This window comes from Vanessa cardui, chromosome 14, assembly GCF_905220365.1.
Source record: "Vanessa cardui chromosome 14, ilVanCard2.1, whole genome shotgun sequence".
In the NCBI taxonomy this organism is placed as follows: Eukaryota; Metazoa; Arthropoda; class Insecta; order Lepidoptera; family Nymphalidae; genus Vanessa; species Vanessa cardui.
The window spans coordinates 9,273,643-9,287,815 of NC_061136.1; the positions used below are offsets into that span (position 1 = coordinate 9,273,643).

General features: G+C 32.5%; 1 protein-coding gene across 3 annotated transcripts in view; it reads right to left on the bottom strand.

The window, feature by feature from the left end:
* The window catches only part of LOC124535091 (sex determination protein fruitless), a 66,320-nt gene extending 56,971 nt beyond the window's left edge, over positions 1-9,349 (bottom strand). For 2 of the 3 annotated variants that reach the window (XM_047111152.1, XM_047111146.1), the window contains exon 1: positions 9,268-9,349. The gene's annotated coding sequence lies outside the window, so the exon portion shown is untranslated. The remainder of the gene's footprint in view (positions 1-9,267) is intronic. The other variant, XM_047111147.1, reaches the window with a different exon arrangement.
* Between the last annotated feature and the right edge of the window lie 4,824 nt (positions 9,350-14,173).

Genomic DNA, 14,173 nt, shown 5'->3' on the forward strand with positions numbered 1-14,173 from the left:
ACTCATCTATCACTTAATGAAGTCGCTATAAATGCGTGGAGTTTTAATAAAAAAACTCAGTCATAATATCACCGTCTCGCGGATAAATATTTAATCAGGACTATTTGATGGGCATTCGAGTAGCGAAGCAATTATTGCAAATCGAAGTTCTTCCCCTATCATCAAATGCTTCATTTTTCAATTACACTATGATTTCACCGGGGACGTTTAAAGTTGACATGAGAATACAATTACTGTTTTGCAGCCGTGTCTTTCTTGTTTATCGTTATTGTCATTACATTTATAACGAGATATGATGTTTGTTGTAGTAACAGCAACAACAGCTTGTGAATTTCCCACTGCTGAGCTAAGGCCTCCTCTCCCTTTGAGAAGAAGGTTTGGAACATATTCCACCACGCTGTTGCAGTACGGGTTGGCGGAATATACACGTGGCCGAATTTCTATTAAATTAGACACTTACAGCTTTCCTCACGGTGGTGTCCTTTAGCGAGATGAACACAAATTAAGCACATGAATATTCAGTGGTGCTTGCCTGGGTTTGATTCCGCAATCATCGGTTAAGATTCATGCGTTCCAACCACTGGGCCATCTCGACTCGTTGTAGTAACATAACGTGTAGTTTTATTTGGTTAGACAGACTGGCATTTGGACAACCGGATATGTAAGTGGTGCCCAACGTAAACAGTCCTTATATCTTGAATTAGTGACACACCTTGGCTTCGCACGCAACGTGCGTGCAACGTTCATACTGCATCTACTATAGAATGTTTGAGAATGGTCACTGCTTTATTGCCCTTAGACAATACATACTGCTATTGCTAATATTCATTTAAATTACATGCTGTGAAAAGCCATAGTGATCTATATTAAATGCACAATGTATTTAAGGTATGTACGTAATTGGATAAAGCTATTGCTTAAAATAGCTTCTATCTATTGAAATTTATTTACGACACCACTTTAGAAACCTCTTAAATTATCTGTGTCTCCCTACTATATTGTTCATGTATTATTGCTTGTATTACAAAAAAAACACATCAAAATCCGTTCTGAAATTTCGAAGGTCTAAGCATACATAGAGACACACAGAGGTAAGGGATTTTGTTTTATACTATGTAATAATAATAATGATGCGCCACTAATCTTTGCCATAGTTACACTGGCTTCCCGATTCACTTCGGAATACAACCAAAGACATATTTTGCTGTTTGGCCGTAAAGTAAGTTATAAGTAGGTATCTACCAGGACGGTTTTTCACGAAGCCTTACCGATTGGTAAACGTCTGTACAACTCATAGTAGTACTTGAACAGATACTAATGTAATTTTTTGTAACTAATGAAGTAAAGGTTTACACAATAGAGATAACACGTGTATCGTAGGACAGAATAGTCTAGTAAGGCCAAAGTTAGTTAGCCCACTTGGCAAATCTCCATGCCACGAGGCGACATTTGGTATGGGAAGAATTTAATTTATCGGATATCAAGAGATTCGTTATTAGCTCGGTAGTAAGGCTACAATCGTTCCATTGTTTTACAACTTACATTCAGCCTGAAATTTTTAATGATCATTAATGTACCACGATAAAAAAATACTCTGAAATGATTCCGATACTATTCTTAGTGGAGATAAAATCAATGTTATGCACTGTACGCTTTCAATATAATGAATATAGCATGAGTTCATCACAGGACTATGACATGATATCAACTTGTAAAATTTATAACGGTTTTCATGGGTACGCCACTCCGTGGTCGCGGGTTCGATTCTCGGTCGAGTGGATGTAGAAAAAGTTCATTAGTTTTCTATATTGTCTTGGGTCTGGGTGTTTGCCGTTATTACTTCTGATTTTCCATAACACAATTGCTTTAGCTACTTACATTGGGATCACAGTAAAGTATGTGACGTTGTCCAATATAAAAAAAATCCACGCACACACATTTATAATACCTAATGTTAAAGAAAAATAATATACTTACTTATTAAACTCAAAATAATAAATAAACACACGTAAAGAATATATGAATAAAGTAATGTATGTGGCTGTCGTTTATAATATGGATAAAATGACTTACAATGTTGTTTTCTTGTGTAATAACAAAGAGAGACGTGTAGACAACAATGCGTGTCTCAAATAACGCAAGCTCGCTAACCTTTTACAGAGGAATACACCCGTGCGTTGAATTAGAAATTGTCGACATTATACTATATATTTTAGATAAAGTTGAAAACTAGTTATTTTCGAAAATTATTCGATAATAATCGAGTAAATTATTTAAAAAAAATGAGGTTGTCAGCGAATATCGTGGAGCTAATATTCATCGATTTTTATGGATGTTATATAATTTTAATTGTTTACAATATTTTATCAATGTATATTATAAAAATTATTGTGTAATAAATACCCGACGTTGTTTCTTGGCGGATCCTTGCTGTGCTATATATATATATGTATATTCCGGATATGTGGTATGAAGTTTTAAAACCTGGTAAAAGGACGATATTTCAGGATGAAAAATGCATATATTATAAATTTTAAGTATTTTCTTTCAAATTCGAGTCAGTTATATTTTTCAATGTTTTAATATTTATCGTTATTAACCCTATATTATTTAAAATATGTTGTAGGTATATATATAACTTTAAAATTGCAAATACCGTTAGATTATAATCTATTTTGCGCAATATGTAGTATCTGTAAATTAAGATTGTGAATGTTTATTCAAGTTACAAAAAACAATTTTGATAGTTAAGAATATTCCGGTTACCTAACCTTGGTAGAGTTTTTATACTTCTACTGAAATTTGCTTCGATAGATTATAAACTACTACTATTACTAAATAATACTGCGTTATATTCTAAGCAGTAGGACTGCTTGCTGCTGTATTATTCGGTACACAATCTGATTACAGACAATCTGACAGTTTTCAATGTCCCGTTCTTGTTTTAAATAGTTTTGAAGGATTATTCGTTAGTTATACCTTAAGATTTACGTTCATAAGATAATAGCGTCGTTAGTAATAATTACTATAGAACGTTTGCTTAACTTTAGCTACACCTGTATGAGTTTCCCGTAACTTCATGAGCCCACGAACAACTTCGCTCTCTTGCGGCCAATAACAATTTGTTAAATAAGTTTTCTATTGCTAAATCAATTACACGGTTCACTTTAAAATCACTTTTTGGTTTTTAATAGTGTTTATTACTTAAATTAAATTTAAATAATAGTTTTAATTCAATTAAACTTACAAGTAAAATACTTTTTTTACAAATCAACGTCTCTGTATTTAAGCTTGGAAATTAAAAAATACTAGCTCATATTGACGGAATAAAAGTAAACAACTCAAACAAATCCACTTAGAAGAAATTTGTCGAAAATCATGCATATACTTAATAAATAAAATGTAGACACTTGTTTCCTTGATTAACAATAATTAATATGGGTACAATGTGCGCAATTGGGTTTATTTATATACTAATATTAAGAGCGATTGTTTTATATTGTTTGTGTTTGTTTTCGTAGCATACCGTTAAACCAAAAATATCATATAGTATCTGTATCTCTAGACGAAGCCGTTTTTATTATGTTTACTTAATTCATAAAAAGTTAAAGTAAAATAACAGTAACAAGTAAAGTAAATTGTAATTGTAATTGCTGTGTCAGGTTTCCTTTCCTCTTAAGTAATCTTCGAGCTAATTTCCATTTCACTATTCCAGCCTGTAAATGTAGAATGATTTTAAAATACATGATATCTTACACACGATGTGTTCTATTCAAGACTAACTAGAGACATAAATACGAACTAACATCATAAAATCTATAAAAATAGTACTTGTCCCGATTTGAAATGGTACCCCTATATGATGAAGATGTGTTCATCAATGATACATCAATAAGGCAAGTCCACAGAGCAACAACTTTTAATTCGTTATTATATTATACTAAAGTCGATTTCTGGATGTTTAAATTGTGACAAATTTCCTTAGGGATAAATAGAGTATAATTTCGCATTTTTAAAATTATCGTATGGATTTTAAATCCAACGTGCATCGTATATATTGTTGTATTAAATCAAGGATATAGCGCATGAATAATATTATAGTGCACTAAAGTCTGCGCAAACGCATGTGCACACTCATTTTTCTCACTTTTACAGTGAACGCATGAGTAGCATTTAAGTATTATGGGGATTGGGAGCTACGCTACTTTGAGTTGCAGCAGCAGTAGGGTACACTGCCGATTTTCTGACTCTGTCCGTTACTAACTTGCTTCTATTAACCCAATCCAGGTTTCCAATCTAGGACTTTGAAATCGGTCAAGAAAACCTCGCAACAACAACAACAACAACTACAACAGCCTGTAAAATTTCACTGCTGGGCTAAAGGCCTCCTCTCCTTTGAGGAGAAGGTTTGGAACATAATCCACCACGCTGTTCCAATGCGGGTTGGTGGAATGGAATACACATGTGGCAGAATTTCTATGAAATTTGTCACGTGCAGGTTTCCTCACGATGTTTTCCTTCACCGCTGAGCACGAGATGAATTATAAAGACAAATTAAGCACACGAATCAGCGGTGCTTGCCTGGGTTTGAACCCGCAATCATCGGTTAAGATGCACGTGTTCTAACCCCTGGGCCATCTCGACTCTCCTCCCTCGCAACCTCGCAACATTAAAATAGTTTTGGTTGTATGTTGCATTTATTGTATTTATGGATTTACTGTTGAAGCATTTAATTCAAAAAAAGAAAGCAAATGATAAGTTGAATAGTCAAAACCGTTTAACGGCGGTATACATTTTGTAAACTGTAAGCTGAGATTAAAACACGAGAACCTCAATCCAATTCACCAACAAATTACGTAAAGCCTCAAAGCTTCTGACTCCTAACCACTACGTTCGCATCCATATACGTATTCACACACACATAGACAGACCGTGTAAGCGACTGCAGCCTTCGCTGGTTCAATGTAACTATGTATCTCGTGTGCCCTATATCAAACGACTGTTAAGTTCACGGCCGTCCACTCCTACACGTGTATGCTTTCCGGGTCTCTTGTGAAGTTGGTGGTGTGACAATTACAATATATTGTAGTTTTCCTATAAACGTCCAACTTTTTTACAGTAACATAAAAAATCTATGTTTAGAATAATTAAATATAAAAATAAAAAATGTTTTTTTTTACACTTGTTCATTTAATCGTAGGTATTCCGAAATAACCAACTAGGTTATATTACGAAGAAACGTATTAAATCTTCTAATATGCTATAGGTTTGCCAGTTTAAAAATACAATTTGTAATACTGACACGTAATATATTGATGGTTATATTTTATTATATTATTTACTTAAAAAACTTTGAATCAATTCAATTAAGAAAAAAAAAATAGGAAATAAATGATAAAACATTATTGTAATTGTATAATTACAGTTATTTTACACTTATTGAAGTCTTAAATCAGATGAAAGATATAACAATTAATATAAACAGAGGTAGAACAATGCATATCAAATGATATACTTGGTTCATAAACAGATAACGTTGTTTGGTTTTTAAGAGTCGTCAACAGGATCGCGCCACCTCTATGAAGCGAGAGGTGAGAGGCAAATAAAGCCGATTACACACAGACTACGTTCCTCCCTAAGAGTATTTCCTCTCTATTGTCGGGCAACTTCCTAAGAGCAGCACAATATTTGGAACGGAGTTTGTATGGACACAGGGGCTTTTATATTTAACAAATAATAACTCCTTAGTAAATGTCCAGCTAGTATAAGAATAGAGATATTATTTTCACTGTAGACCCGTTCTTTGAAATCATTATTTTTAATTTGCTATAGCAGCATAAAAGGTTGAAGGTTTTCATTCAAATGTTTCTTTTTAATCAACCCAACTTTAATTGCGTTCCTCTGTAATGTTTACAGCAGCCGCACCTGAATGGGTATTATGTTTTTTTGTTATTGTTTCAACCAATAAAATAGCTTATATAAATTGAAGTTAAACGATAGTTGGTGGGTTTCTTGTCACATTAAGTGCAATCAGCCGTTTAGTAGAACTTCGATCGGGAACGGCAGAGCCGCTTTAACTCGTTTACACAATTCACGAAACAATCTTAAATGCAGATCTGGATAAATCCTGTAACGACTATCGCTCGCTGTGTCTGTTCCACTTTCAAAGTTTTAAATTTTAACAATTCTCATCTTTTTAATTGTGTCCACGTGTGTATTGGCACGTCTATTGATTTTTTGTTAAAAAAATTAATTGTTCATTAATTTGGTAGACTTAGGTCGATGTTCTTTAGTCATATACTTGCTTAATAGGTATGATGATGTTTTAAATAACTTCTCGTTCATTTTTTATATTAATTTACATAACTGTTTTAAGAATAAGGTTATATTATTTTATAGTTAAAATTATAAGTTAAACTTTAATGTTGTCTAATAAAATCCTCTTGCCTATATAGTGGTGTATTTCAGAAATATAATTATAATAATAATAAAATCAAGGTTGGTATATCCTTTCAATGTTTCCTATTGTTAAATTTTTATATTTATTGTTTCGAAAATATCTACGGAGCCATATTTGAAACGGATTAAAAAAAATCAAAAGGTTTTATAATTGATATTAAAAAAAATATTTTTATCGAGTAGAAACTTTTTAATAAAATAGTAAAATGCACTTGGTATCCGTACAAAAAAATTTCTATGCGGATATTGTAATTACATTTTTATTATTACTATTTAAATACAAATAAAATAAATAACAAGTAATCAAATGTTCCGAATTTCATCTCGCTCCGGTGGTTCTTTTGGAATTTTAACAAGTAAAAGGAAATAAAAAGGTTAAAGAACCGACGAATAAAAGAACTCCGCTAATAGGGCTACCGTTTTGTTGCAACCTCCGACCGAAGTGACTAAAATTTGTTTCGCCATTGACATCCCAGAAGTCTTATTAAATGTGGTTATTAAAATCGATAATTTGCAACCGACTCATTTTTATACTGTTTATTCAATATTCTCACATTTATTATTGGTGGTAGGCGGTACACATTTTTGTAGTTTTGGAAAACTTAATTCCTACTGAATTAGATTCATACTTAATTTAGAGAATTAGAAGATAGCAATGAAAACAACTGACAGGAAACTAAGTATTTACTTTTTATTTAAAAAATATGTTTTTTATAATATTTTACATCACAGAGTCATTAAATCTACTCCTTTTTATTTGTATATTAATAGACTTCGCTAATTAGATTATTCTTAACACCAAATTAAAACTTCCTTAGCGGCAGCTTAAGTCAAAACTGCGGAATTTTATTAAAATATGTGGGTATACCTTGCCCTAAAAACTAATTACTTTATAAATCCTCAGACTGATAACTTTATTTTTATTATTATTATGTATGTAATGTAATGATTAGTCTTGTTACATACATATATATAGAATATTGACCTTAATATTTTTTTTATGGTATAGGTTGGCGGACGAGCATATGGGTCACCTGATGGTAAGTGGTCATCATCACTCATAGACAATGACGCTGTAAGAAAAATTAACTATTTCTTCAATGTGCCACCAACCTTTGAAACTAAGATGTTATGTCCCTTGTGCCTGTAGTTACACTGGCTCATTCATCCTTCAAACTGGAACACAACAATACTGAGTACTATAACTTGGCGGTAGAATAACTGATGAGTGGGTGGTACCTACCCAGACGGGCTTGCACAAAGCCCTACCACTAATATCGTATACACGTATCAAAATACCAATGGAAGGCGTTGTAAACCGACAATTCAAAGGTATCTGCTTGATCAATGATATTTTTGTATAAAACAAAAATATAATAGGTCCAAAAATTATGCTGGATATTTTTGATTTATCGATAAAATTTGATTACAAAGTAACATAAGTTTATATGTATGTACATATAAAAAGGTCGGAATTGGAAAATGTTGGTAACTATATCAATTTTAAGAGTACCCCCATTTCATTTTTAATGTAAGTTTATCCTTTCAGTAAATACGATTGAAAAGTTTATAGGATTTTCCCTAAATATCTGCAGTTTATTTTATTAGACGGGTTTGATTTCAAGCCAATTTTTTGGAGATAGTGTGTTATTCAACGCTAAAATTATGAAAAATATTTTTCTTTTAATGACAAAAAAAATTTAAAAATATACTCTAAAGTGAAGTTGGACAAAATAGAAATTAAGATTGAAATTATTTTTATAAATATTTACACACAATGACCAAAAACGATAAAGCAAAAGAGCCCACTCAGTTATCAATAGATATCAATTTCATTAAAAGCCCCGCTATTATCACCTGAACGATCAGAACAATCGCATCAAGGGTATAATGAATTAAATCGCGAAGTAATAACATTACGCGCTGCTCGCATTAAGTGTTAACCGCAGTCAGAACATTCAATTTTAAATGATCAAAGAGTGATGAAAAAACTGATTTTCCACAAAGGTTTTGAACCTTGTCCCTGTTAGGGAGTGCGTAGGTGCACACGGGTTGCGTGGGGTACTGACAACGCGCCGCACGAGCTTAGTGGCCCCATTGCTGTAACCGAGCCTTCATATAATTTATGTTCCCCTGGTACTACTTGGCATTGACTCGGGGGAGATATCCGACGATTTGTCCGCGATGAAATAAATCGCTCTTATAATTTTTTATTTTTAAAGCTGTTTTCTCAAAACACATTTGTTTTATTAAACTTTTAAAATGTAAATATTATTAAAATAGTTTGTAAAAATAGTAAATTGAAAGTTAATATTTATGTAAATAGGAACTTATACTGAAATAGATTTTGTTTTATAATTTTTTATTTACTAAACCTTCTTATTTTAAATTGTAATTAGAACACCTGTCATCACATCGTGTCTTCAGCTTATATATTGTAAAATGATAGATTTTATTTGTCGTTTATAAATATCAACAACATTGATGATTATATTATCTTTACGTAACTTATTGTGATTAGCGAATATTAAGTTCAAATTCATAAAGAATCACAGAGAAATACTACTATTTAAAAATATCACTTCCGATCTGACATCTAAAGCTATTTCTAACTTTATTGTATCTCTCTCAATCGTCTCAAAGTGGTTACAAATTGAAAGAGAGAGTTAGGACACCAAAACCCGCTTTCCCACATTCCAACGATAAAAGGGAAACTAGTGTTAAATTCACCGAGGGACGAAAGAGACGCATATAAGGGTACGGTTGAAGTGCGAAAGCGTGGACGATAGAAATGTAAGGGTGACTTACCTCCTCGGTGCCTCTAGTATCCTGGTAACTCGTTACAGGTCGCGTAACGCGAGCACAAAACTGGAACAGTGCAACGGGCGAGCTGTTGCGACGGCTCTAGAGCGCGAACTGCAATTGCAATGCATTCGGTAAGGGGTGGTGCAGTCTGTGCAAGCGAGACTGCAGCGCCCGCCCATTCGCCTCTTGCCTCACTTTCCCGCCCTAGTGTTCTTGAAAACTTACAACACTTAACAGGTGGTGAGATTTCAATATTTTACCTCACAAGACTTAAGAGTGCGTTTATAAGAAGACTTTTCTATATCAATATTTATTTATTGTTTTACGAAAATCAGAAACTTTTGCCAGAATTCTAACTTTAAGTTAAATTTATTATTTATTTGAATAAACTTTAATATTAATTAGACATCGATTTGGTGCTGAAGTGAGTCATAATCTAAAATAAATGCGAAGCTGTAGTTAGTATTTGTTACAGGCCGGCGCCGCCTCCGCGCGTCGTCCCGGCGACCGCCCGTCGCAACGCTCTCCACGTGTCACAACTCCCGGTATTCACTATAACTTTTATTTAAAAGAACGTAATATTACTTCTGTAATAAATCGTATAAAATCCTATATTTTATACTTTTTACCGTGTTATTATATCATAATTACACAGGTTTACATCTTGTTCTCATTTATGCTTTTTTAAATAAGTAAGCAAATTAACCTTTTATTATATTAAAAATGTGTGCTTCTTATATGTTAGTTAATATCTTTATTAACATAAGAAGTAACAACATATGTTAGTTTAAAAAAATTGTGCCTAAATGCTATTTTTGTTATATTTATTTTATTGTTAAAAAAATGTTAGTATTTATAAAAATATTTAATATGAAATGTTATTTGTATTTTTTTTATTTATTGTAACTTTCTCTTTTGTCGCATGTATTTCCTTGACTTAAGTATATTCATTCGTATTCAAGATACGGCTACGGAAAGTCTATCTTTTTAAACTGACTTTATTCACATTGGGTATCATATCCATCAATTATTGTAATACATGAAAATGTTTTATAACTTAGATATAAATGACAAATAAATATATTTTTTGTAAGGCGGCTATCATGGTATGGGCATGTAATGCGGAGGAATGAGGAACATTGTGAGGAAGGCCTTGAGCATGGATGTGGATGGATATAGAGGTAGAGGACGACCAAGAAAACGATGGATGGACTGTGTGAAAGACGATATGGTTAGAAAGAATGTTACTTGTGAGATGACATCTGACAGAGATGTATGGAAGGAGAAGACATGCTGCGCCGACCCCAAATAAAATTGAGGAAAGGGCAGGAGGATGATGAAATATATTTTTATAGTATCTGTTTCCATAGAAACTGTAATACTGGAATCCAATTAAAATACGTAAGCTTGATAAATATTTTTTAAAGAAGAAGGTTAAATATTAATTAATATAGGTATAGATTTATTGCTGACATGCAAAATGTTGTACGGGGTAAGTTAAATACAGCGTAACATACTTCGCATTAACAGCCCCTCATACTTACGACATACTTAGTTTCTATAAAGAGAATCGACGGCGCGTGATCCATCGATATCCAAGGGAATAAGCTGACTTATAAAAAGTGCACATATAGGTTATGCTGGCTAGCAAATATGTCTGCTCTGATTTTAAAATTATAATCATGTAGTTTTAACTTACTATAAAAAATATATCGTAAGATACGGAACAAAGAGTGTTCCATATATCTGGTACCTATAGCACATATTTCATTCGTATTGTTTTATACATTTTATAAAAAGCAATAATGGATTGTTGTACGCACAACGTTCGTGGAGCGTTGGTTGTTTTCTTCTTTCTCTTAGCATGTCAGAAAGAGGAATTTATGGCCTACGGATTTGGCAAGTTTGTTACCCCCAAGTATTTGATGGCAGAGATTTAAGAGCTACCCTCTACTAAAGTTGATTATCTTAACATTAAGGCAACGAGATTCCGATGAAACTATTTCCATACACGTATAAAGACATCCGCTTGTACATTTAGTCATGGTTTTATGTAATAAATCGTTTGTAAAAGTTTATAAGTTTGATCGATTGAAAACATATGTGAAATAGAAAATTTTGGTAACGTTCTAATCAATATAATTACTTGGTAGCAGGACTTTGTGAAAGCACGTCTGGCTTTGTACAATCCATTCAAAAAATTTTATACCGCCTAATAGGAAAACTTAGTACTGTTATAATTTGGCTTGAAAGGTGAATGAGGCAGTGTAACTATAGATACTCCTGAGACTCCAGAGGTTGCCTGTCTGCCAATCTTTATCTTAAAATAAATAAATGCATTTAACTTAAATCTCCCCACATTTGCCATTTGATAGTTATGAAATGTTTTCATAACAAGAAAATATGATATCAGTGTAAATAAGTGAATGGTATGATGATATACTGCGTCTTATCTCAAGGAAGTCTAGCCTACGCAGGTTATATAACATCCTACTTCTAAAGTTTGGCTTGCTACTGAGAATATGCCAACAAAACAAATTAAGAACTTTTTAATAGCTAGACTTGAATTTTGAACCCAAGGACTCAGGATCTGCAACCTACTAGGCAGCGAGGCAGTCAAAATAACAAATTGTTCTTATGAAAAACATCTCTATAAATAGTTTCTGAAATGTTTAGTTTCACTATATCGTCGAAATGACCCAGTGGTAAGGAACCATCAATCTAAATCGATAAATACTTTTAGATTTTTCACGATCTTCATTTGGGTTCAAAACCATCTTCCTCAATGATCAAGGTGAACATCGCAAGGAAACCTATACAGAAAAATCTACCAACCATCATTCCGAATTGTAGCAGCGTGGTGGAACAAGCACCAAAAATGGTTGGCATAATCATTGCTTTTTTTAAACTTGTAAATACTCCTCATTGTTTTCGAGTAAGGTTATTTGCTCCTTGTTAAATATTTTTGTATTTAATGTTACAAAATATATGTCTGTAACGAAAAGCTGATGAATAATCGTCTGATTAATGCAACATCCACACTCTCTGTTGGATGATATGGACGTTAATCGTGATATCATCTACTGTTAACAAAAAATCGTTTTCAGCACCAAATTTTCATTTTCGGTTTCAATTTTCCGACCTGCAAACGCAGCTTACACCCGACTGGCTTTTAGTTTAAATGGCTGGTGAAGAACAAAACAATAATGCTTCTGTTGAAACAGCTGCCTATGGTCTGATTAATTAAATATATAAAATAATCATTTATATTTTTGACGCTCATTGTATATGTGTATCATAGTTCGACAAATAATCTTTATCTGAATCATATTCGTAAATCCATTGCAGCGATTCACAAGGAACATTTACCGGCTGCGTTAGATTGATAGTGCACAAGGTTGCGACCAAGCTTAAGTAAATTTGCTATTTTATCGTTAGCCATAGCCTTATGGGATAGCTATAATCCGACGTTTCTAAAAAGAATTCCAATAAGGTCATACCAAAAAACCTTTTAATTGGCCTGACTTAAGTTAAAAAACACCAATGTGGATTCGGCTTTAGACGGCAGTTTTTCCGAACCGTTACGATTTGGTAACTTTCAAAACAAGAGCGTACTCATTTCTTGAAGCCCGCAACGTACCTGCAAACCCCCCAGTGTTGGGTATCCATGGGCGGTGGAAGTCACTTTCCATCAGGTGAACTCCCCCCTTCTCGTTTGACACGAATGACATAAAAAAAAAAACCAAAATATATTATGGGTAAACCTGAAGTACCTATACATGGTGTAAAACTTTGGTTTGATTAAAAAGTATTGTCAATTCTAAGTATGTATAATTATGACGTTTAATTATATTCAATTAGCTTAGTATATATTTTTTTCATTTTTCGTTTCGTTTTTTTTTTATTTCACAAAAAATATAGAATGTTTTTTCCTGAATTTTGGGTTATAATAGTTACTAACTCAGTTATCATGGAAGAAAAGCTTGAACGGAACGTGCTACAAACGCGTTCATCAATATTTTACATTCCTCTATGGGATTTTTATTCGTTTTTATTTTTATTGAGTGAAGTTTTTTCTTTCCATTCGTTTAGCGACACCGTTTTAAATACTTCAGATATAAAGGAAGATAAAATTTAATAAAAAAAACGTTTTAACACAATGAGTCATGAAAATAATACTATTTTGTATTTAGTAAGTTTGAAACTTTACAAAGAAAAGTTTCACGTAACTAGTTTCTTTTCTTACTGGTTTTTCTTTTAAATAATATGTATTTAACACTATTCCTTTGAAGGTGTTGTTTAATAAGATTAGTATGTACACTTTAAAAAGTAAAGTCATTGCGTGCTGTTGTTGATGTTCTAGAAGTTTACTAGCTTCGTTACTTCACTTCCGGTTTGTAGAAATGTTCATGTCATAGTGACAAAGTCTTCTTATAACGATATTTTAAATATGCGATGTAAAATGTATATGAACTAAATTAAGGAAACATCCGTCATTTTCAAAACATATGTTTCTGCACGGGCAAAAGGTCTCTTTTGTAAAATAAATTACCTAACTAGTAACAAAAATTGTTTTATGCTTTATTTATGTAATTTAGAGATTGACGAATTCTGAATTATATCATGGAAACAATGTGAAGTATTTCAAACGTTGTAAGGAAGTAGTAGCACTCTGTATTAAGGCTCAAATAAAAAAATAATATAATCAAATAAAAAAAATATATTTGTAGCCTACAGTCTTATGAATATATGCACTAAAAACCTACTTTATTGTATTGAAGTATTTTTGAAATAAAATTACCAAAAAAGTCACAGTTTATGAGTTTTATTAGTATCCAAGATTTTTGCGCCTCTATATGGAAAAATGACAAGTATATTTATGTTAAAGATATTGGCATAGTGGAACCTT